The sequence below is a fragment of the Herpailurus yagouaroundi genome, unplaced genomic scaffold, assembly GCF_014898765.1.
Source record: "Herpailurus yagouaroundi ecotype Mexico unplaced genomic scaffold, PumYag 100, whole genome shotgun sequence".
NCBI lineage: Eukaryota > Metazoa > Chordata > Mammalia > Carnivora > Felidae > Herpailurus > Herpailurus yagouaroundi.
In genome coordinates, this window is record NW_024412391.1 from 38,356,544 (window position 1) to 38,381,627 (window position 25,084).

Genomic DNA, 25,084 nt, shown 5'->3' on the forward strand with positions numbered 1-25,084 from the left:
TTAGGTAAGCTGACGTCGGATGACGTTTCCAGAGAGCCTCTTAAGATGTGGGGATGGGAGCAGAAGGAGGAGGAACACAGATGGAGCCATCTTCTGCGGTTTCTCTCTTTGTCTACCCCCTTCCTCCTGCCTAGAACATGAAAGAGATGCCTGAGGAGAATGGGGAATAACCATTACTCTGCAGGGAAGAAAGCCAAGAGATCACCAAGAACCTGGACGCTAACATCCCTTGCGCCACGGTTCCAAGATCAGCAGCTGTGTGCCTCCAGACCACTCATTGTCTAAGAAAAATAGAACCAGTAATTTGTTTAAGGCTCTGCTTTGGGGGGCTTTGTTTCTCTCAGCCGAACATAATCCCCAGTTCATAAACTAGGCAACATTTCATTTCGATCATTAATTTAGAAATAGTGTGTCAGATATTTGCTTGTACTAGAGTTTCACGTAGCAAATGCCCCCTTGAAAGAACCAGGCCATCCTTTAGGGGCTTGGAAATCCTTTTGTAGAACTGAGTGTTTTGTTTTGGGGGTGTCTGTCTTTGCTGTAAAGTGAGCTGACCTACATGCACAACATATGATAAGCATGAAGCGGCCCAACTGGTTTTATTAGTTTTCCTTGGGCTTTGGTCTAAAAAGGTTTCTTGCTGAGTTGATTTCACCCCCGATAACTTCCTTCACACTCCACTTCCTAATCGAAAAAGGCCCACATCAGGGGTAGAGAAACGGAGACCAATCCTTTCCCACCCCTCTCCTGGGACTCCTTAGCTCTTTACTATACCGCTGGGCTGGCTTAGCAAAAGCAATTTGATGTCCAGAATTTCCTGGCAGCCTTCCATGAGTCTGTCTGCCTCATCAGAAAACTCCAATCAGTAAGTCTGTGGGCTAAAGGGAGTCTGATCTCACTGGTGGTGTTGCCACATTTTGTTCTTTCTCTGATATGTTCTGTATTCACAGTGGTTTTGTTCTTTTTCAGTTCTGAGAGCTGACATGATTTTGGAAAGTGAACGTGCTTCCCTAAATTCTGGACCATACCCCCTCAGGTGAAACTCTCTAAGCCATTAACCTTAAGGTAAATCTCCCCAGAAGAGGGCTTTTTGTCTTAGATTCCAAGAGCTACCATTCCTAAAGCCTTGATTTTAAAATTGTTATCAGTTGCAATGTAGCTTTTTAAACTAAAGGGGGAAGGCCAATACACAGAACCAATAAAAGCAGTTGTTCTGATTAAAGTGTAGGGAGGGTGAGGGGAGGGAGGATGTATGTGATGGGGAGACAGCTGGGAGCCCCTTCAGATTAACCATAGCCTTTCTCCAAGGACAGGATCCATGGGGATCCTTCAAGGAACCCGGGGATTCCAAGGAACACAGTCTAAAAACCATTTTGCCAGTAAGCCCAGAGTGGCAGGAAAATATTCCAGATTGTCTTTAAGATAAGGAAGCTAGGGGTGCCTGGGTGGCTCAGTCAGTTAAACATCCGACTTCAGCTCAGATCATGATTTTGCAGTTCACGAGTTCAAGCCCCACGTTGGGCTCTGTGCTGACAGCTGAGAACCTGGAGCCTGCTTCAGATTCTGTGTCTCCCTCTCTCTCTTTCTCTGACCCTACTCCACTCATGCCTTGTCTCTCTCTCTGTCTCAAACACAAATAAACATTAAAAAAATTTTTTTGAGATAAGGAAACTAAAGGCAACTTGCATCTAGGACACTGGAGACTTGGTATGAAAAGAGTCTACTTAAACCTCTCCCTCCATTCCCAAATCATAATGATCATTTTCAAGTCCCTTGCATTTTGTCCGGATTTGTTTTCAGTGGGCTTGAAGAGCTTGTTGATTTGCCAAACTAAATGGACTTGGATCATTACTACAGCTCCCTAGCATTTTCTAGGTTGCAAAGTAATGATCCTGCTGTGTCGGCAGATGACTGTATTACATGACCCACAAGCAGTGACTGAGAATTAAGGACTGAATTAAGGGACACATTCCTTGGGGCGTGGTAGTTAGCATAAACAGTAGGTCTTCCCTCACCCACAATGCCAAATTAGATTTCTTTTATATGTTCTAAGGTTTTACTTTGCTTTCCTCCAATATCTGCCCATGTCTCAAAGTGGACAACTTGCCCTCCATATTCTATAAACATATATAAGCAGACACACCTAAAAGACAAAAGACCCTTATCCATCAGAAACTCAGTCTCCTTACCATACCAGCCAAATGGGAAGAGTAATCCGAGGGATTTCCTAGAGCAGCTCTGGGGACCAAAGGAAATAAGGTCACAAGAAAGTTCTCGACTGCAGTGCCCAACACACCCTAGAAATTCAATTTCTTTTGTCCTTCCTTCTCCTTGCCTTAGGGGGGACAGGAGAGGACAGAGTGGACACGCGCTGCATAGTTCAGGAAACTCAGAGTAGGTGAGTGGTTGGCGTAGGGAAAGTCCTGCACTGGGCCGTGGCCAACCTGTGTGAGCAGCTCTTCATCTTCACACACACCAGCACTCGCTCTTTCTTCCTTCGGCTTGTTTGTCTTTTACTCACTTGTCGGGCCTCTAAGAGGGGCCCTTCACCACTTGCAATGGTGATCTTTGTTCTGCCTTGAACAGGGCAGCTTCCAGTTCATTCCAAAAAAAACTGGCTCCTTAGAAAGGGTTTCCTTTGACCAACAACGGAGTTGAACGTTAGAGTAAGGAAAATGTTTCCCCTTTCCTGCTCTGATTTGGACCCACTTTGACAGACTGGGAGAGACCTAGACCCCAAGTGGCATCATATTTAAAGCATGGCGAAGAAGCCACGTCCACTCAGACCTCATCCTGCAAACCATAAAATTCCACCACAAAGCTGTCTTTAAATTTCTCCGATGGTTGGAAGCTATGCTACATTCAGATTTTATGAGTACACCAAGCTTTGGTAGCAACTAATAGAAGAAAACCTCCAAATGCTGCCTGACCTCCGATTCCATCTTGCCTTTTAACATTTCTAAGGAAGTTTCTGTTCTGCCTCTTGCCAAAAGCTGGAGGTAGTAGTAAGAGAACTGATATATTTTGATTTCTTCTTTCAAGCCAGGCCCAGTGCAAGACACGTGGCACCACTTCAACCCATGCAAGAGCCCTTAGGGCCAAGGATCAGGAACCCCACTTTAAGGTGAAGACATTGAGGTTAAACACTGCAGAGTTCATCACTCAAATGATGAAGCTCCTGGAGAGTGGAACTGTGCTGTGTTCACTTTTGTCCCCAGACCATAGTTCCTGACATTTCAGGGGGACTCTGTCAGAAGGGTCAGTTCTGTGAGTACAGGGATGATGACTGCGATTAGAAACTCAGACACATGTAAGGTGTCAGTGAGTGTGCGCAGGCTGATGGGGGGAAGGTCTGGAGAAAGGCCTTCTGCGTGGGGCTGGGGAGGCTGCTGTCTGGACTTCCTCACTGATGGGTTAGGGGTTGCAAAGAAAAGCAGGCTTGGGAATAGGAGGGCAACACCTGAGCTTGAATCCCCACTCTGCCAGTTACAACCTCTGTCACTTTTGTCACCTTATATGGCCTCTTTGAACCTTCATTTTCCATCTGAAACAAACAGAGATAACAATATTTATCTCAGATGGTCATGTGTATTAAATGAGAGAACATACGTGATGTTTCCTAGCCCACAGCTTGGCATATAAAGGATGATCCATATATATTTGTTTCTGCCCGTACATATTTGTTAGGGTTTGTACTAAGCATCACCACAACCTCCAAAGTTCACAATCTCCATGTCTTTATGAAACAGTATAGTATCTAGAAATGATGGCTTTTTTTTAAAAAAATTCAGAACAATGAAACAAGAATACGATACAGTGGAATTACTGTCTTCATTTCACGTTTTTTCCCCCTGTAATTGAAACCATTTTCAAGTTTTATTTAGTACAAAATTAATTTCACATTTTCATCAAGGAACTCATGTGGATCCCAGGGTGATTCAAATTTTCCAACACAGAAATTCATAGCATTCATTACTGGTATTTTTCAAGACAAAAGAGTTTATGCCAGAGGAGACCGTCTCAGTCCTGCTATACGAGCAAAATAAAAAAACTTTTTACATGACACTTCCAAATTCAGGGTGGACATTAATGTTTTGTAAGAGAGCTGATAAAAAAAATTCATCACTCAGCCTCAACTGTCTCATTACCCAAATAAAAAGCATAATTTCATTTACCTTAGAAATAAATTGGGTTCCTCTTGAACTGAACTCAGAAATGACACTGGATTTGCTTGTCAGGGAGAAACACACATTATGTCAACATGTGTGGGTAAAGTTCTAGCCACAGAAACCGGGACAGTTGGCATCCTGCACTTCCCTGCTGGCCCAGGCTACCTGGAGCGACCCCAGGGCTGTTGCACAGAGGCTAGGGTGATACCACATGGCATCAGAACTAGGGCCCCTTGAGGCTGGATTCTATCCCAGGCAAAGAAAAGCAGAGGCTGCACTTTGGGACATCAGACCAAGGCATTTTAGGGAGCATTCTTGCTGTTAGTCTCCAGAACATAATCTAGTGTCAAACAAAACAACCAAACTGGGGCAGGTGAGCCAGGGAAAGGTGAGTGGGTACCTTCTGGACACCCCTGTGTGCACACTGCTTCAACGTGTTCCCATCAGTCCTGACCCCAAGATTCCTTACCTGCCTCTTTCTGGTGCTGGAATCAAATCATCCTCTTCCCTAGCCCTGCCCCAGGCCCTGGGAGCACCTCTTAGCCACCTCCAGGATGCGTCAGTCCTCAGTTCCCTTGCAGTTGGGAGATTTGACATTTGTTCCCTGGCTTAACTCTCTTAGTTCATGGTCCCTCTCTCTCTCTCTTTTTTTTTTAATTGAGGTAAAATCTACTTAACATAAAATTTGCCATTTTAACCATCTTAAAGTATACAATTCAAGGGCTTTTAGTAAATTCACAATGTTGTGCCACCATCACCACTCTCTAATTCCAGAACATTTTCATTACCCCCAAAGAAACCCCATACCCATTAAGTAGCCACTCCACACTCCCTGCTCCCCCCAGCCCCTGGCAACAGCTAATCCACTTCTGTCTCTATGGATCTGCCTATTCTGGACAAGTGGCCTTCGTAAGCAGCACTGTGGAACCCTTGGCAAAACCATGAGGAATGAAGTTCAAAAGATGACCCAACCCTTTTTAAGATATCAACGTGTCTTCAGCAAAACAGTAAATCGCCCTCAGAGTAGATTTAGTGTATTTTGTTCTATTATCTCGTTCCCTAAAACCCATCTGTGGCATTGTAGATGCCACAGATCAACAGCATGCACGCATGGACAGCTCCACGTGTCTAAATATGTCGCTGCATATGCATGTGTTATGTTATGACACATATGTGTTCTGTGAACACAGAAAGGTGACTTCCCATGGTTTCTATACTAAAAGGCTTTGTTACTATCAGCTGAGAGGTAGCACATGATGAAAAGGCTAATGAGAAGGGCTCTCGTTAGAGCCCGGCACAGTGGGAAAAACAGGGCCATCTGATTTTGGCCAAGTCGCACTTGTGTGTGGGTTTCACGGAATCTGTTTCCCTCTGGATCTACTGTCTTTGCCCGTGGAAGTTCAGGAAGGGGGTTGTAATGCATTGATCTGTCCGAGGCCTCCTGGCAATACTTGAGGAGCACAATACAGTTTTGTAGAATTATGTTCAAAGGTCAACCCTACTTGTTAAGATTCTTAAGGTGTCTGTTTCATTTAAATCAAGTTTTGTGTTTGTACATGTGTGTTTTTTAAGGGAGAATGGAATCTCCTGAGAGAACAATCCCACATAAATTAGAAACACGTGCAGGCATTCCGTAGGTCAGCTCTGTAAAGATGTGTTATTATATCTTATGTTTATAGGAATTTTATTCACAGACAAGGCCACATATGAATTGTATGATTCTCTGGTGCCCAGGCTAGCGGGTTCTTTCCATCCCAGTATAGTTGTTTAAGATACAAAAAGTCTTTTCCTCTCCTTCAGATAGAGATGAGGAAGAAAAACTATTATAAATTAAAGAGCTAGACATTAGCTAAATAATGGGGACACTTGAAACATTTCAATGCGGCATCTTGTTTGATACCAAAAAAGTAGAAGAGACACAAGGTCTGTGTGGACTGTATTGCTCTATAGTGGCCTCGGCCTGTTTTGCTTCCATTGTGATAGCACTGCCCACCTAGGGGCCAAAGTCCTATCTAAATATGAGGCAGATTTGGACACAAGATTAATACTGTTCATGGGACTTTCTTCACTTAAAATTAAATACATAAAACTACATTACATATGCTGTTTACAATTACTGCTTCTTCCCCTGCCTTCCCAAAATTGTTTTATCACACATGCCAACATAATGGACTAGGAAAACAGGAATAAGAAGGAAAAGAAGACTAACATTTATTGACTGCCTTGTCCTCTATATTGGGCTTTACTCTATTTGATCTCATTTTATTTCCTCCTTAATGTTTGTTTATTTTTGAGAGAGAGAGAGAGACAGAATGTGAGTGGAGGAGGGGCAGAGAGAGACAGAATCCAAAACAGGCTCCAGGCTCTGAGCTATCAGCACAGAGCCCGACGCGGGGCTCGAAGACACGGACCATGAGATCGTGACCTGAGCCACAGTCGGGTGCTCAACCGACTGAGCCACCCAGGTGCCCTGATCTTATTTTATTTCTTAAAACCACCCAGTGAGGCAGATAGAATTCTCTCCATTTTACAGATGAAAAAGCTGAGATTCAGAGAGATTGAGGAACCCATTCAAGCACATACAGCAACCAAGCACTGGAGCTGGCATTGGAAGCCAAGCTGGTCCAACTTTAAGAATCACAAAATGTTGTTGGTATTCGACTAGAACCTCCCAAATATAGTAGGATGAGCGTTAGGCCCCTAAGCATTCAGGGGCCCTTAGGGAGGGGCCACAGCAATGCTGTGAGATAATCTGGGCCTCACTCTGCCCGGTGGAGCCATGGGAATAACACTGTCTGCCCCTTGGGCCTCTCAGGAATAGCATGAACCTCAAACAAAGAAATTTATGGTGGGGGACATGGGAGAGACTTTGAAATACAAAAGTAAAGTCATTGTTAATATGGTTTAGTGATCTGCAGATCTCCCCACAGTGGGATGCACAGGACACTACATTGGAGTAAGGGAAGAAATTAATTCTTCAAACTTATTTTTATATTTCATTTTACCTTTGAAAGAGCAAAAATACATAGCTATTAATAACAGAGGACGTGTATCATTTATCAATAAATTCACAGATATTAGGAGTGGTCGCCCCCTCCGCAATTTTTTACTGATTACAACTTGATCAGAAATGGTTAAAGACCCCAAATTTATGCAATAAACAATATATATCCAAAAATACTGTGATATTGTTGGGAGTATATGGGTAGTCGTGGCTGTAGACACACAGTGAAACTATCCCAAGTGAGAAGTTCAGAGTTCTACTGAATGTCAAATATTTGTTACATTTGTTTTTAATGCATCCCAGCATAATGGCAAACCCATAAAAGTCACTTTTTTTGTTTTTATCTTTTAATGGATTGCAATAATGGAGTGGAATTATTCATTACATTAGTTCAAACACATTGTCACCTTTGGTTTATGTAAGGTGCACTTTTATTTTACTCATTCATTTACTCATTCAGTCAGTCAGTTACAATGCCATGAATACTCATGAGCCCACTACTCTATTTATGAACATAGAATATATTTTCTTTATTTATCTGTATATCCGGCCTTCCCACCCAGAGGTAACCAGGATCCAGAATTTTATGATTATCATCCCTTTCCTTTAAAGTTTGATCACATACATATGAATGCCTGAATAACGTATTGTTTGATTTTGCTTGTTTTTGAACTTTATAAGAAGAGTATAATGTTCCAAGAAGTCATTTGGGACTTGTTTTCATTTAATATTATACTGAATGAAATCCATGTTGTTGTAGGTGGCTGTGGGTCACTCCATTTCACTGCTGTGTGATATTCCATTGTATGATTATACCATAAGTTATTCATTCATTTCCCTGAGGACGGGCATTTGGATTATTTCCAGTTCTTTGCTACTAAGAACAATATTTCTTTGAACATTCTTATATGTGTCTCCTGGTGCTCATGTGTAGGAATTTCCTTTGGGAATATACCAAGAAGTTGAAATTGGGGCAGTAAGGGTATGTGAAAGTTCAATTTAACAGAATAAAATCAAATTATTCTCCCAAGTAGTCATACCATAGGGGCACTTTCTTAGCCCATTTTATTCAGTTTTCTCATATGGGAAATCTGACTAAAGTGACTACCTTACTGGTACCCGTGAAGACTAAAGTAACTAAACAAGAAAATACCAGTGCCCTCCCTAGAAAACAAAAAACTGTCCATAAATTAGCATTTACATCTCTTTCTCCCAATTAGCTTAAAGTCATACTTGGCGCAGACATTCCTTCCCATCTATACAATGATGGAGCAGGACAGGAGGAACTCTATGCCCACTGTATTGACACTTCATGAGTTAGTGACAAATGCTGGACTAGAAGCAGGATATGCTTTCTCACCACCCTGGTACTTATTCCCAAAATCTGTGGAGCACATGAACTCTTTGGAATTCCTGCAAAATTGGATGACAGCTGGCAGGTCCTTGGTGCTAAATAATGGTGGAAATTACAACAGGAAGAGAACAAAACTGATGATAAAAATGTACTTAGAATGAAATCCAAACTGTCTCCCAAGGTCATGTGTGACCCATCTTTGCTGACCTCTCCTGCCTCATTCCTCCCTAGCAGTTCACCTCTTTGCTCTGCAGGCCACAACCATTGATCTCTCTCTCTCTCTCTCTCTCTCTCTCTCTCTCTCTCTCTAAGTTATTAATTAATTAATTAATTAATTAATTTAGAAACATGAGCAGGGGAGGGGCATCTCTCTACTCTAGAGAGGGAGAGAGAATCCCAAGCAGGCTCCATGCTGTCAGCGCAGAGCCTAATGCATGGCTCAAATTCATGAACCATGAGATCATGACCTGAGCTGAAATCGAGAATCAGATGCTTAACCGACTGAGCCACCCAGGCGCCCCACAGCCATTGGTCTTGTTCAGTTCCTGAAACACTCCGGGTATTCCCTGCCTCAGGGCTACTGCACATGCTATTCCTTCTGCTCAAAATGCTTTATACCCCACTCTTTTTGTGGCTGGCTCTTTTTCATGCTTTAGCTCTCTGCTTAAAGTTACATGCTCAAAAGGCATTTCCTCTCCTACCCTATGTGAAGTAGTTTCATACTTACTCCAAATATTCTCAGTCTCAGCCCTTGGGGTCTTAATAGCATTTGCCCACATTTGTAGTGATTATATATATATTTATCTGTTTACTTTTATTTTCTGTTTTCCTACTAAAATGTTAGCTCTGTGATGGCAGAATCTATTCATCTTAATCATTCTTCTACTCCACAGCCTCTAGCATAGTGCCAAATGTTTGCCGAATGAATGGATGTATTAAGTCTCCACTAGACATCAAGTTTTATGTAAGCCATTCTACACACGTAACTGCTTTCATTCTTTCAACAACCCTGTGGCATAGCTTTATTATTAACCCCATTTAGAAGGTAAGGAAGTGGCTAATGGAGGTTAAGTAACATCTCCAAAGGCTTTCACATATAAGGAGTGGTAGAGCTGGGATTTGAACAAAGATCTGACTTCAAAGTCTGTGCACTTTCCACTGAATCGTGAAGACCATAGGAAAAGATATTTAAGGAATCCAACTGATGTCGGGTGGCCTTTTTAAACTGCCAACCCAGAGTTGCCCTGGGAATTTCTCATTTTCTATCCTAAATCTTGGAGCAGTGTTTTGCAGTATTGCACAACATACAGATAGAAAATGTCACCTGACTTCTTTATCTGCTAGACAAACATTAAGAACAGCTATTTGGCCAAACTCCTGCTATTGTTCCTTCATCTATCACAGGACAGTATTACTTATCAATGGAAAAGCATGTTCCCAAAATGTCACAGCAGGACTTTAAAAGCTAAATAGACCCGTAAATCATCCTTCTAAAAGCAACAAAGCTGACCTCTTCCTTAACACTCAGATATTTAATCTGTAAATTATTCAGCTTGTGCTATTTCTTTTTCCCAAAGTTTAAATAGTAAAGCAGCTATTTCTACTTCTTTTCTTATTTCCCCAAGTGATTAGAAAGAGGCACTCTTTAGAAACACAGGCCACAGTTATATTTTCAATAAATAAAAACAATAGGTTTCCTTGGCCCACAAATGTACTATGCTCTCACTAAAGGAGCGCGAACACCAAAGGACAATTGTCAGAATACAAGGAATTCCTATTTTCAGGTAATAGTGGGACAGTTATTCTTCTGTGGGCCATCATTTTAGAAAAGACTGGACGGCCACACACCTTTCTGCCAACCACAAATATTATTTCTCTCAAGATTTAACTAAAGACTATGTCCCTCGGGGACTCTCCCCTGGACTTGTCCTGATTCATGCTGCTCAATCCCATTCTCAACACTTATATATAACACTCAGAGCACATTATTAACTTTGGGCTTAGGTGCTTCCTTATGTTTCTGTTAGTTCCAAAAACTTGCTGCATGAGCAAACATCCAGTCTTGTCATATTTACATGGCAAACATTTCAAGTGCAGGGGCAACTTCTTTTCATTCTTATGTGTCCCACACACGTCTGAATGCATGCAGTCATTCTTCCATCTCTGGAGCCATTCCAGATCTTTTCAGAGCAACTTTAAGGTTCTAGAAATGGTGCTAGAGGCTCTTGAAAGATGTATTTACAAGTTGAATTTAATGCAAATAAAGAGATACTAATTCAATATGCATAGAAAAAAAATACACCAGAATGTTGACAGTAGTTGTGTTAATTAAGTTGAATAGAATCCCTTCATTGATTTTTTCTATATTTTCAATGAGAACACAGATTTATTTTATATCAGAGAAAAGCTATTTTAAACTACATCGAATCTCTAAATGAAAAGAATGAAGTCAAACTTACAAAACAAAGAGGCAGATAGAAAGAGTGAACAAGCGCTTAGATAAGACTTAAGAGTTTGGATTTGAGTTGAGACTTTGCCCCTTACTGTGTGATCTTTTTAAGACTTGGTGTCCCTATCCATAAATTGAAGATGAAAATATCTCCTTCATAGAGTTGTTCGGAGGATTATACGAGATAATGTGACTGAAAATGCTTTGCAAGATTGTGAAAGGCATTAAGTAATGAAAGGTATGATTACTTATGTTGTGACTTGGGTCTCATTTCAATTGGCCAGTGCTGGAAGTCAGGCCTGTTGCCGACACCACTGAGCATATTATAGGATTAGGAGGCTCAAGGCCAATTATCCACAGCACTGGTTTAAATGTTTGATTCCTCCCACCCCATGGATGTCACAATTTGCTCCAGATGAGTGAACGTCAAAAATGTCGTACTGATTCAAGTGCCTTCCCTACTCGAAATTAAGACCCAGGCATTGGGGACCACAGAGAGTGGGTTGGCGATTTCTTGGGCTCATGTTTCTTTTGTCTTTTTCTGGGCTAGGATAAAATTACAAAGGTCTATTTTGAATTTATTCTCGTAAGTCAGGGAAACTATAGGGAGCAAGTTGATTTATTTTTCCTGTCCATAAGAAAGAAAAAAAACAGTGGAATTCTGTCTATTTCTAAGATAAGATGGTAAACTTTGGTTTAGAGGAGAACAAATTGCATTTCTACCCTGACCAAGTCTAATATTTTATATTATCCCTCTAATATTTTATATTATCCCTCTTCTAAAACTCCATTAAAATTATTGGAATTTACTGTGCCTCCTGCAAAGCTCTGAGGCAAATCTTCATTCCACATGTCACTTACCTAACTATGGAAACAAACCCCTCACAGTACATACTAACGCATTATTTCCCCCCATTCTAAATTTCTATGCACTAAGCAAAAGGAGTTCTTTTCCAAAATTACTCGACAAAAGTTGGGTAAAGTCAAAAGTGACCTAAGAACTGCCAAGTAGGTCATCAGACATAAGGCATCCTCACCTCCTCTGAACCTCAAATTTTCAAGCATCCTCTCTCCCTTGTCTCCCTCTCTCCCTCCCCCCCCCCTTCTCTCTCTCTCTCTTTCATTAAATGGAAAGATAATGGCTGTTGAAGTCAGATTACCCTGGGTTCAAATCCCGACTCCACTTACAAGGCTTATGGACATGAGTAAGCCAGTTGGCTTCTCAAAGTCCTGGTTTCTTCATGCAAGTAAGAACACCTAATGTGTAAAACTGTTATGAGGATTAAGTGAGATTGTTGTAAAGCATCAAGCACGATGCCTGGCACATAACCAGGCTCAATAAATACTAGTTTCTATCTCCACTCCTTGGCCTACTTAGTGCTAGTTTGAGCACAGCATATGTCTTGATTATACCTTCATCACAAATTCCTGGACCTCTGGCACGTCAGATGTTCCAAGCATTCAGGGGTAATAAATTGGGGGAGTCCCCAGGGCTGTGGGAAGCCTGGCTTCCCAGCCTCTTAAGCAGACCACCTACTGCTGTCTGAAACAGCCACCCTGTGAGGAGAGCAGCTGCCAGACAAAAGGACAGGGGATAGGTCTCCACCTGCACCTCCACCCCCTTGCCTCTGTACAAAGAGGGTAGCCATGGTTCCCCAGGAGACACCAGGAAGACGTTTCAGTGTTTCAGATGACAGATCAGCTTGTGCTCTCTGACCCAGATTAGACTTGACCCAGAACCAGTTTACCCGCCTATGTCACCAGCAAAGGATTTTAATTCACTCCCAGGAGACTGTAAGGAACACTTGGACCAGTAACACATGTAATCTCGCTGAGCTCTGCAGTGAGCGTGCGTAAAGCTGTAGGCTTCACATGCTCCACTAATATTTCACTGACCTGTCAGCCTCAGCTTGTCTGTGGGAGCCAGGCTACACATTCAGCACTCCTGTGTCCTTGGAAAGTTGGGGGAGCGAGAGGTGAGGAGGAGGCAGGAGAAGACTCCAAAGGGAAGAAGAAAGGAAAACATACTTCAGACCTAACAGTGCCTTTCAGAGCGTGGCCCCAGACCAGTAGCAGCAGCAGCATCCAGGAGCTTGTTGGAAATACAAATTCTCAGGTCCTATGAGGGCGCTACTGAATCAGAAACTCTGTGGCGGGGCTGCGCAATCTGTGTTTTCACAAGCCCCCATGTGAATCTGTGGCATGTTATAGTCCGAGAACCACTGACCCAGCCAAATAATGTTTAGGTAGACTTAAAAGTCTAAGTTTAAGGAGAAAAGTAAGAATCCAGGGAAGTATAATTATGATAAAGGAGAAAAGCCCTGGATTTGATCAGAAGGCCTTCATTTGAATTCCAACTCCAATAACTGCTAACTGTGTGATCTCAGGCAAGTTGCTTAACTTTCCTGAACCTCAGTTTCCCTGTGTGTGAATAGAGGTAATTAGACCTCCCCTAAAAAGTTGAGATGAGCTCTCCATGGATGGTCTAGTGTTTATAAACTCGTTCTTTCTCCAGCTACATCACACAATTTCTCCTGTATAGCCTCAGGTCAGGGTCTCTCAACCTTGACACTATTAACATTTGAGTCTGATAATTCTTCATCATGAAAGCTGTCCTGTGCATTGTAGGATGCTTAGCAGCATCTCTGGTTTCTACCCAGTAGTTAACTATAGCTGCCTCCAGTTGTGACAACCAAAAATGTCTCCAGACATTGCCAAATGTCCCTTGCAGGGCCAAATTGCCACTAGTTGAGGACCACTGCCTTAGAGTGTTCAGAGGCAGCATAAGCAAAAAGCAAGAGCATTGTATTCCATCAGAATTAAGATCTATAGCTAGTTTGTCTACCAACTGGATATCTGACCTCAGATGTATCTAGTAACCTGTCTGAGCTTGGATTCCTCACTTGCAGAATGGTGATTAGAATGCCTCATCACAGGGATGGAGTAAGCAAGATTGCAGAGTTATTATACATAAGATGTTCAACAAATTTTCAATTCACAGTGAAAATCTGATCTCGGCTCCTTTGATTTGACTACTAAGAGGCAGAGGGATAGATGCTAGGAACTTTAGATGGTATCTCTTAAATTACAAAGTAAGGGACAGCTAGAGTCATGAAATAGAAAGAAGGCAAGCCAGGGTCAAAGAGAAGGGTCTTCACCCTGCTGAGCTTGGTACAGCAAAACACCTCTCTTCAGGAAAAGGACAGGAACAGGCAACTCTTTTGACAGGTCATATGACAGCCCATTTCCTCAAAGTCCCCCTTCTGAAACTTGGAGGGAAGTCAGTATCAGAGAGCTGCTGCTCCAATCATATCAGCATGGCCACATGAGAAGCAGTGAAGAAAAGGGAGTGGTTAAGAGCTTTGGGGTCTGATGCTCACAGACCTGAGTTCAAATCCTAGGTCTGTGCATCTTGGTTCTGCGAGCTTGGCCAAATGACTTAGCTCTCTGAAGCTCAATTTCCTTATTCAAATGAGGAGACAAATAGTGGCCACCTTAGAGTCTTTACAAAAAAGTATATGAGCTCATGTGTGTGCAACACTTAGCACAGTGCTTAAAAGTTACCATAACGTTAAGAACTATGATCCTTGTAACGTCATCACATTTGACCAGGCTCAGGGCAAGCATGCATGATAAAACTGAGAACATTGTCTCTTAACAATGAGCACAAGAAATGATACATTGCAGTACAAGGAGAACCGGTTCAGTATTTCATTCTCTACCATGCAGTCTTTTCAAGATCATTCTGAACCTCAGAACTGTCCAAGCAGGGAGGCTATAGCTTTCTGCCAAGCCCTAAAAGATTAAGCACAATACAGCTTTAAAGAAACACTTTCTTTAACACCCCTAGGTGTACGTGTGTGTGTGTGTGTGTGTGTGTGTGTGTGTGTGTGTGTACGTGCAGAGTGACAGAACAAGAGAGTCTTCTTGAACTCAATAATGACTAGCTAGAATGTCTCACTTCAAAGACAGGAAGAAAAGACCTCTTCCCATAAGGTCACTAAGGGATCACTTACAGTAACATGGCGTTACACACACTATTCATTTTATCTTCACAGTCACCACTTGAGGTAGATATTATTATAGTCCCCATTTTATAGATGAAGAAACTGAGGCTTATAGGGATAAGTATGCTTATATATTATTAGGCAGACAGAGGACTGGTCTAAATAATTATTTTCCTAATTCTTAGAGAGATTTTACAGCCAATCTTTGTCATCTATTTCCTTGGCTAATATTTTCCACAATCAGAAGAATTATCTTCCTCTGCACTATGTTCGAGTTGCTCTGAGACCTGATTTAGGGAGGTGAGAGGTGCTGGGCTGAAGCCAGGGTCACGGATTTATGGTTTCCTCCAAACATCTTTATCTCCAGGCCTGGGAAAGAAAGTCACAAAGCTCTAGTTTGGTGTTCCTAATTTCTGCACCAGGATGGGGCTCTCAGTCTGGATAATGCCTGCATGATAATGCCTGAATGGCAGCTGGCAGACACCTATCTACATCTTGGCCATATTTGGCACCATTCTGGGAAGCTGAGGTCCTCCTTTCCTTTTTGAAGGTTACCAGATGTCACTGATTCACACACTCTTCATTTTCAGAATCCCAGTTGATCATAAATGTAATGGCTTTGAAATCTGCCCATTATTTATTCTGGGTCTGCATGGACTGAGCCATCAACAATCTCTGGACTTCTTGGGTGGTTTTTCAGACATAGTTGTACTTTGCGGTCCTCCTGAATTCTCTAAAATCTAGACACTGAGAATACAATGAACCAGGCTCTAAAATTTCTTGCCCTGGACTCTTCTCAGTGGTTTCCTGCAAGAATCCCTAATAAGAAAGATTCTTATTAGATTGGTAATCCCATGGCCCTGATCAAATGGCAAATTATAAGTTTTGGAGGTCTTCTTTAATTTTCTTGGTAAAGTTCACACTTCAGTCCCTTGTAGCTCCTTTATTTTCAGAGAAAATAAAACAAAATCATGTCTCCCAGGTGCTCCAGTATGAGTCCACCTGAAACCATTTGGGACAATTCATTAAGGAAGATGCTTCGTCAAGGATGGAGTTGGTGGATATGATGAGGTGACTCTAATTAGGATTAGCTTCTAATCTTAGCGAAGACTGGCTGGGAATCACTTTTGCCATAAAACTTTCACCTCTTTTAAGCTTAGTCCCCCTGTCAGTGAAAGAAACCAAATAATAAGCAAGCTTTGTAATTGGATTCACAAATGTCCATGTCTAACGCATTGGCACCATTGGCTCTTGAGTCACAGCACTCACGAAGCAGTGAGAAGTAATGTAGAGGAAGTGAGGAACGTGGCCTGTATTGATTCCCAATCTAGCAAAACTACAGCTCATGCTGGAACTAAACTTGTCTCCGAGGTTTTGAGCAACATTTGGTCTTACCATCTTTTCCTCTCCCAGACACATCTGGACGGCTGGGTTCCAGGCAAACTGAGAATGAAATAAATGATGAAATCTTGCAGCCAGAAAACCTGTTTATTTTTGTTTAAAAGTCTTAAAAATTATATCTTGGAGGAAGTGTGGTCTAATTGTTAAAATTGTGAATGATCCCTAATATCCTGGGTTCTAGTCTCTTTCACTGTTAGCAACTCATCAATCAAGTCCTTTGGTGATTTAATGTAAACTAAATGTGTCCTGATTTTCCCAGTGAGTCCTAAGAGCTTAGAATTAAAGATGTTAGGGGCGCCTGGGCAGCTCAGTCTGTTGAGCGTCCGACTTTGGCTCAGGTCATGATCTCACAACTTGTGGATTTGAGCCCCGTGTCAGGCTCTGTGCTGACAGATCGGAGCCTGGAGTCTGCTTCGGATTCTGTGTCTCCCTCTCTCTCTGCCCCTCCCCCACTCTCAAAAATAAGTGAACATTAAAAAAAAAAAGAATTAAAGATATTATTCATATGCACATACGCATCTGAAATAGAGAGTTTAATCCTACGCAAGGACCTAGAATTTACAACCAAACTTGGCCAAGAAAAAGAAGCAGGTATTAACTACTTGCAGGGAGGCACCCAGGAATTAATGATTTGGTTCTCAAACTGGGTTTAAAGATGTCCCCTCTCAGAAGTCTTCAGAGGCAGTAATGAGTATCAGTGAACAATTTCCAACACTTTAAAAAGTCCGGTGGAAGCTGCATGTTGATCCTTGGTAAGACTGTGTAGGCAAACTATCTAAAGTTCTACTCAACTGGTAGTAGTTGTATTCTGAGCAGAAGCTCTGATAAACAGTCTTTGATTAATAAAACATCCAAAAATAAATTTTATTACTAATTTAATTTTGTTTGCTAGACCAAAGCATTATCTATAAGGGAAAAAAAATTATTTTAAAAGGGTACCTGGTACAGATGTCTGTTCACTGGACTATTGGGTGGTGAGTTGGTTCTGAGGAGGGTTGAAGAAGTGGGGTGGAAAGCTAGCATGAGTATAAAAAGAAAATACAGTAGGGGTTCCGGGGTGGCTCAGACAGTTAAGTGTCTGACTCTTTTTTTTTTTTTTTTTAATTTTTTTTTCAACGTATTTATTTATTTTTGGGACAGAGAGAGACAGAGCATGAGCGGGGGAGGGGCAGAGAGAGAGGGAGACACAGAATCGGAAACAGGCTCCAGGCTCTGAGCCATCAGCCCAGAGCCTGACGCGGGGCTCGAACTCACGGAGCGCGAGGTCGTGACCTGGCTGAAGTCAGGCGCTTAACCGACTGCGCCACCCAGGCGCCCCATAAGTGTCTGACTCTTGATGTCAGCTCAGGTCATGATCCCACAGCTCATGTGTTTGAGCCCCATGTTGGGATGCTGAGAGCACAGAGCCTACTTGGGATTCATTCTTTCTCTCTCTCTCTCCCTCCCCGCCCCCTCAAAATACATAAACTTTTTTTAAAAAGGAAAGTAGTGGTTCTCTAAATAGAATGCTTCTGGGGTGTGATACCCTAGGTATTTCCAGGGTACCTTCAGATGTGTTCTTCCTCCCAGAATGAGCCCCTGAAGTGCTGATTGACTACAACTTGATAGTTTGTCCAGAGTGGTGAGGGGAAAGTGTTCTTTTTGCCGAAGTTTCTTCCCGACCGGTTGTGAACCATACATTGCTACGAACTTCTAAGCATCAGGCTACTTGTTGATACACATTACCACCCAATACAAATTTCACACAGGCACAATTCTGCCAGGAGGTGGGCTGTGTCTCCTGGCAACCTGAGGAGAAGGCCAGGGGATGCTCGTTCTCCCCCAAGCACACACGGCAGACACTGTTAAGCGACCACAGATCCCAACAAGGATCTCTCTCAAAGCAGCATTCCAGACACTTACTACTAACTGGCTGAAGTTAGCAGAAATTCTACTTGCCTACCCAGCCTAAAGATGAAGAGGTCACGTAAACTTAAGATAGCGCTCTTGGGAAGCAGTACGGCCCAGGATCATGGGCCCACCATCACATTAAACTAGTGTCAAATCCCCACTCTGTCACTCAGCGAGCTGTGTGTGCTTGGGCAAGTTACTTTGCCTCTCTGGGTCCTGGCTTTTTTCTCTCTTAAACAAGGATTGTGTCATCCACCAACAGGAATACTGTAAGGATTAAGTGAGAGAACATTTTAAGCCCAGCAGCACAGTGCCTGGAATTTTGTATGTGTCTAACAAATGCTAATTACTGTATTAATGACAAAAGCAGTTGGGCACCTCCCCTAGAACTCCAAATTCTCTTTGGCTCTTCAGCTCATGAGTGTATTAGATTCAGCTGATAAGTAAAGGTATGAAAGGAACAATACATAAACTCTATTGTGAATTTAAGGGTACGTTGAGAAACTAAATACAGACTGAGAAATGCCAAACATTAAGTTTTATGGATCAGCTTTGACCCTATACGACCCAGTATTAACAGTCCTGTTGTGCCCAATGTAGGCACTAAACAGATGATTAAACCTATGAAATCACATACATATGCCATGAAAGCAAAGGGAAGAAAAGCAATTAGGGGACAGAACTGAGCAGACCCACCATTCCCTAGGCCATTTCTGGCCCAAACCTTTGTTCCAGGTCCTGTGACAGAGAATCATTTGCCTCAGCAATCCAACTTCACCATGCAATCTTCCTCTGCTTCCTTCCTCTGGAATAAATAGAGCTTGTCCAGGGTCTGCATGACCTGATTCTCCGAGCAGATACCAGCTCTCACTGAACTCACAAGCGTAGAGGGGAAAACCAAAGAATCAACAAAGAGGGAAGGCTACTACCTTGATCTATTTCTAAAGAGCAACCCTGCTGTGTCTGAAGGGGCAGACAGGAGCTGTGAATGTAATTATGACCAATGCTAAGATTGAACCCATGAATGGTTTGGCTTGAGTTTTTGCAAGAGATCAGTTGTGTAGCATAGCAGTGTTTACAGGTTTATAGATCTGCCTGGGGCGTCCGACGCCCTTGACTATGATTTATTATTACAGGACAGAGATTATCTCAGACTGGGCTGGAAATGGATCTTGGCTGAGTTATTTACTCACCGGATGCAATGTGTGAGAGTTGATGGCCTTGTTTCTCAATTTGTCAGTTGTAAAGGGAGTCCCCAAGGCTCGATTTCAGACCCGGTATTGTTTACATAGCCCAGCAATAATACATCACATGTGGCAAAATATTACAAATTCATTTTTATGCTGATGATATGGCTCATGCATAATAGCAGCTAATGTGCTTCTCTTTTTAGTTGAAATTGCAGCTAAGTTTCTAAAGGCACAAAGGGCCTTTTGTGTTTTGAACCATAAAGAAGAGAAAGTATATGACAGTTTTCAGAAGGACTAATGAAGAGTTTGATCTGACTCGGCTGCCATCTGTAAGAGTCCCATTATACCAGTTACGGTCATTATATACCATACCATCTGAAGATATCTGTCAGAATTTTTAAGACTATTATTATTAGTAGTAGTATTTTGGAAGCTATGGAAAATGACTTCCCATTTTACTGTTTGCATTTAGGTGATGGGAAAGGAATAACCTGAACGATGATTTCCATCTGGTACTTTATTCAAATGGCTCACACCAACCATATGGAGACAACACACTGGCACATACACTGTGTACCAAGGGATACACTACGTTTAAAACAATCTCCACATAAATCAACTCACGATGAGTCACAACAAATTGCCTGCACTCTGTGTCTGAAGAATCTTTAGCAGAAAAAAGAAAAAAAAAACCAGCATATTTTAAAGAGCACAGAGATGCCCCAAAGAGGCAAAAGCTGTGTTTGGTTTCTGGATTTGGACTCTGAAAATACAAATCCTGGGCATCTTTCTTACGAAAGATGCCTTTTAAATATGATTTCATGCTCTATGACACTAACAAATCAAAAAATAAACAAATAAAATGGCAGCCTCCTCAGGAATTTGGCGGGTTTCAGATGCACATTTACGAAAAGGAAAAGGAACAAAGCGATTTCATAGCTTTTCAACAGATACCTTCTAGCCCTAAAAAGCCCTCCTTCTCCCCACACTGAAAGACAGCAAGTAGCCGCTTGGCCACGGGTAATTTGGATTTAATTGCGTTTACTTAAACCATACATTCCACTCCCACACCATAAAAATGAACCCTAGAAATCTCAAAGACTTGAGAAGTCTAGAGCCTATGTCTTGTTTGCCTTCTCAAAGGAAGATTCCCAGGAAAGCTTCATTGCAACCTATGTGTTTACCTTTGATATCTTTCTAACACACATGCCCAGCAGCACTTCATTTTATTTTTTAATTTTTTTTTCAACGTTTTTTATTTATTTTGGGGACAGAGAGAGACAGAGCATGAACGGGGGAGGGGCAGAGAGAGAGGGAGACACAGAATCGGAAGCAGGCTCCAGGCTCCGAGCCATCAGCCCAGAGCCCGACGTGGGGCTCGAACTCACGGACCGCGAGATCTTGACCTGGCTGAAGTTGGACGCTTAACCCACTGCGCCACCCAGGCGCCCCACACTTCATTTTAAAGCATTATGTATCAAAACATGCAGACAAAGTGCCTCCAAAGAGTGGTATCATAGCCAATTGTTAGAGGAGGTGAATCAGACAAGGTGGGGATGGACCCCCAAAGCCTTTACTCTCATTTGCATGTTGCCTGAGGAGCTTACAATCATTCGTTCATTCGTGGTTTTTTTGACAAACATTCGTTGAGCACCTCATCTATGCGGAGAAGAAGAAAGCACAGTAGTGAGAGCACAGGCTTGGAAGTTGATGAGCCTGAGTTCAATAAAAGGCTTTGCAACTTTGTAAACGAGTGACCTTGGGTGAGTTATTTAACCGCTTTAAACCGGCACAAAGTAGGAGGTCAATGAAGCTATGCCAAAGAAATAAATAAGTTTTGGTTTCTTAATCTGTAAAATGTGGCTATCAGGGCCTACCTTGTAGAGTTGTTGAGGATCTGATGAGAAAATGGACGGATAGTGCTTTTCAAGTAGCAGTTCTTCCATTAGCAGTCAGTGTCTCCGACCTTTGATCTCCTGGGGAAGCAGACAAGGAAATCAACAATTATTCTGCAGTGTAATTGAAAACCAAACCAAGCTGGGGGTGAGAAGACACATGGTGGTGAGATTCAGAAAAGGCTTCTCAGGAGAAATGAGTCGAGCTGTTTTATAAGACAGGTAAAACATAGCCAGGCTACAGAAGGGAGGGATGGCATTCCAGGTGAAGGGATTGGAATGTATAGCAGCAAATAGGCGTGAGGGCCTGGTGCACGCCGATCAGGCTGCTCTGTGTGGTTCAACTTTCAGGCCAGAAGACTTAGGCCCCGTGCCGACTCTGCTGGGTCTGACAGGATAACGTGAGGAGCCTGCGTGTGCTCTGAAAGCTGTGAGCTATGAAGAGCCTGCAAGGGCACTTTGGGTTCTTCAATTCAAACCAAATGACAACGATGGAGGATGTGATGCTGTGACTTATAATAAGAACTATATATCTGATATTCATCCCCATTTCTGACTCAGAGCTCCTAAAACTATTGGAATTTCCTAAGTGCTGGGAGCGATAAAGGTGGCTAATGTTATGTAAATGAGGTGATTTGGGGGCCTCACCTTAAGATGGGGCTGGTTGGCAGGAGAGCAAAGCAGATTAGAGGGTTGGAACTTTCATTCGCACCCCACTTACTTCCAGGTAGAGAGGATGGGCTGCAGGTTGAATCCACAGCCAATGGCCAGTGACTTAATCAACCATGCATATGTAATGAAGCCCTCATAAAAACCCACAAGGAGTCGGTGCAGGGAGGTTCTCTATGGTGAAAGTACAGAGATAGGGGATAGTGGGGCATCAGGAGAGGACACGGAAGCTCTGTGCCCTTTCCCCACACTTTGCCCAATGTAACACTTCCATCTGACTCCTCCGGAGTTCTCTCTTTTTATAATAAACCAGTAACCTAGTGAGTAAAATGTTTCTCTGAGGTCTGTGAACCACTGTAGCAAATTAATTGAACTGAAGGAAGGGATTGTTAGAACCTCCGATCTACAGCTGGTTGGTCTGGAGCACAGGTAACAACCTGGATTTGAGATTGGCACCTGAAGTGTTGAGGGTGAGGGGTGCCTGGGTGGTTCAGTGGGTTAAGCTCCGACTTCGGCTCAGGTCATGATCTCACGGTTGGTGGGTTCGAGCCTTGCGTCAGCTCTGTGCTGACGGCTCAGAGCCTGGAGCCTGCTTCGGATTCTGTGTCTCCCTCTCGCTCTGCCCCTACCCCAACTCATGTTCTGTTTCTGTCTCAAAAAACATTAAAAAAATTGAAGTGTTGAGGGTGCACAGAGCGGGGTCTGGCAGGGCTGAGCTGCTTAATCTGTGGGATCTGATGCTGTGTCCGAGTAGGTAAGGTCAGAACTGAGTTGAATAGTAGGACACCCAGCTGGGGTCCGGAAGCTCTGTGCTTGGGTGTGTGGGGAACCCCTCAACCCCCCCACATTGGAATTGGTTGCAGAATCTTTAGAAGCACAGGTAAGAAAGAAACCCACAAGCAGGAAACCAGTCCCTGCCACAATTGCTGCTGGACAGTGGGAGGTTCCAGGAGCCAGCTCTTACAGAAGCCACCAGAAAATTTGTGGGAGCCACCAAGAAACCTATCATTCCCCTGAAGCACTCAACTATAAAGGACTTTTGAAATCTTCGTTTTCGTATTTTCAGCCTAGTTGTTTCAATCCTGAATTCCTGAATGTAATCACCAACCCCACCTGCTTTTGTATTTTCAGCTTTTCACCCCTGAGCCTTTTATCTTAACATTTTACCTCTTCTGCTTTCATGTTTGTATCCTTTTATCTTGTTAGCTGAGCCTTTTATCTTTTATTTTAAATGTTCTCCATTTTATTTCATGTATCTTTTCTTACAAAGATTTTAAGTAGATTTCTAACTAATCCCCCATTCCTTTTCCTTCACATTTTTTTTCCTTGCCTTGATGGCAATGTGGTAGTTATATTCTTGTGACTTTCTAGCTTCCTTTTTCTTTATTTATTTTTTTAAATTTTTTTTAACGTATATTTATTTTTGAGACAGAGAGAGACAGAGCATGAACGGGGGAGGGGCAGAGAGAGAGGGAGACACAGAATCGGAAACAGGCTCCAGGCTCTGAGCGGTCAGCACAGAGCCCGACGCGGGGCTCGAACTCACGGACTGTGAGATCATGACCTGAGCCGAAGTCAGACGCTTAACCGACCGAGCCACCCAGGCGCCCCCCCCCTTTTTTTTTTTTAAAGAATCTCTTCTTTTTCTCAATTTCCTCTTCCTGCTCCTCTTGGCCTTCTTCCTCATCTTCCAATTTACCCTGTTTGCATTTGGGTTTTTAATGTCTGAGAAGACAAATGTTAATTGGGAAGGAAACACCATAAGAAGCTGCCCATGGGCAAAGGAGGCTAATGTCCTTCTCAGGTAACTGCAGTCCCCTCTTGGCCACCCTGAAAATAGAACCTGAGCTCTTCTCCCCATTCCTGCAACCCAGCTCCCTCCCCAGCTCCACCAGTGATTTGTCAGGCCCTTTAAAGCATGGATTAAGAGGGGCCCCTGGGTGGCTCAGTGGGTTGAGCGTCCGACTTCGGCTCATGTCACGATCTCACAGTCCGTGAGTTCGAGCCCCGCGTCAGGCTCTGTGCTGACAGCTCAGAGCCTGGAGCCTGCTTCAGATTCTGTGTCTCCCTCTCTCTCTGACCCTTCCCCGTTCATGCTCTGTCTCTCTCTGTCCCAAAAATAAATAAACGTTAAAAAAAATTAAAAAAAAAAAAAAGCATGGATTAAGAGAGTGAGAAAGAGAAAGGAAACTTGCCTATGAGAATAATAGGTTAACACCTCCCAGGGGATGGTTCTGTGACACCGTCCACACATACGCATAAGTTACTACAAACTTTTTCTTTCTGACATTGTATCCAACAGACTTTATGGGAATTTTTCCACATGTAGGAGCAGGGTGTATGTGTGTGTGTGTGTGTGTGTACACGTGTGTGCATCTTCTCTTTTAAGAAAATAAGATTATATTATACATACTATAAGGTAATACACTTATCTCATTTACTTAATTACAAATACATATCCACATCAGGAAAACTCATCCAACATGACTTATTTTTTATTTTTTTTCTTCAGTATGCTTTTTTTTTTTTTTAACTTTTTAATGTTTATTTACATTTTAGAGAGAGAGACAGAGAGCCAGAAAGTGTGTGTGAGCAGTGGGGTGGCAGAGAGAGATGGAGACACAGAATCCAAAGCAGGCTCCAGGCTCCAAGTTGTCAGCACAGAGCCCGACGCGGGGCTCGAACCCACAAACTGCAAGATCATGACCTGAGCTGAAGTCGGTCGCTTAACTGACTGAGCCGCCCAGGCACCCCTCTTCAGTATGCTTTTTAATGCCTATCCCATTTCATGGGTGAACTATAGTTTGTGTGATTCCTATCTTGCCATTTTTAGATATCAGACATAGTACAGCAACCAACATCCTCGTAGCCACATCTTTGGACACACCCATGATTGTTTCCTTCAGTGAACTTCCTAGAAAGAGTCTTCCTCAAGACTGCACATCTTAATGTGTTTTTGTGTATGTGTGTATGTATTGCCTAACGGCCATGCAGGAAGGTTGTAGCAATTCAGTAACGTAAAAAGTGCCGGTTTCTACACACCCTTCTGGGCATGA

General features: G+C 42.7%; 1 long non-coding RNA gene across 1 annotated transcript in view; it reads right to left on the minus strand.

Moving 5' to 3' along the window:
* Window positions 1–21,460, minus strand: part of LOC121028506 (uncharacterized) — a 62,437-nt gene extending 40,977 nt beyond the window's left edge. The window contains exon 1 of the long non-coding RNA XR_005789270.1: window positions 21,342–21,460. This is a non-coding gene — a long non-coding RNA (uncharacterized LOC121028506). The remainder of the gene's footprint in view (window positions 1–21,341) is intronic.
* Window positions 21,461–25,084: the final 3,624 nt, after the last annotated feature.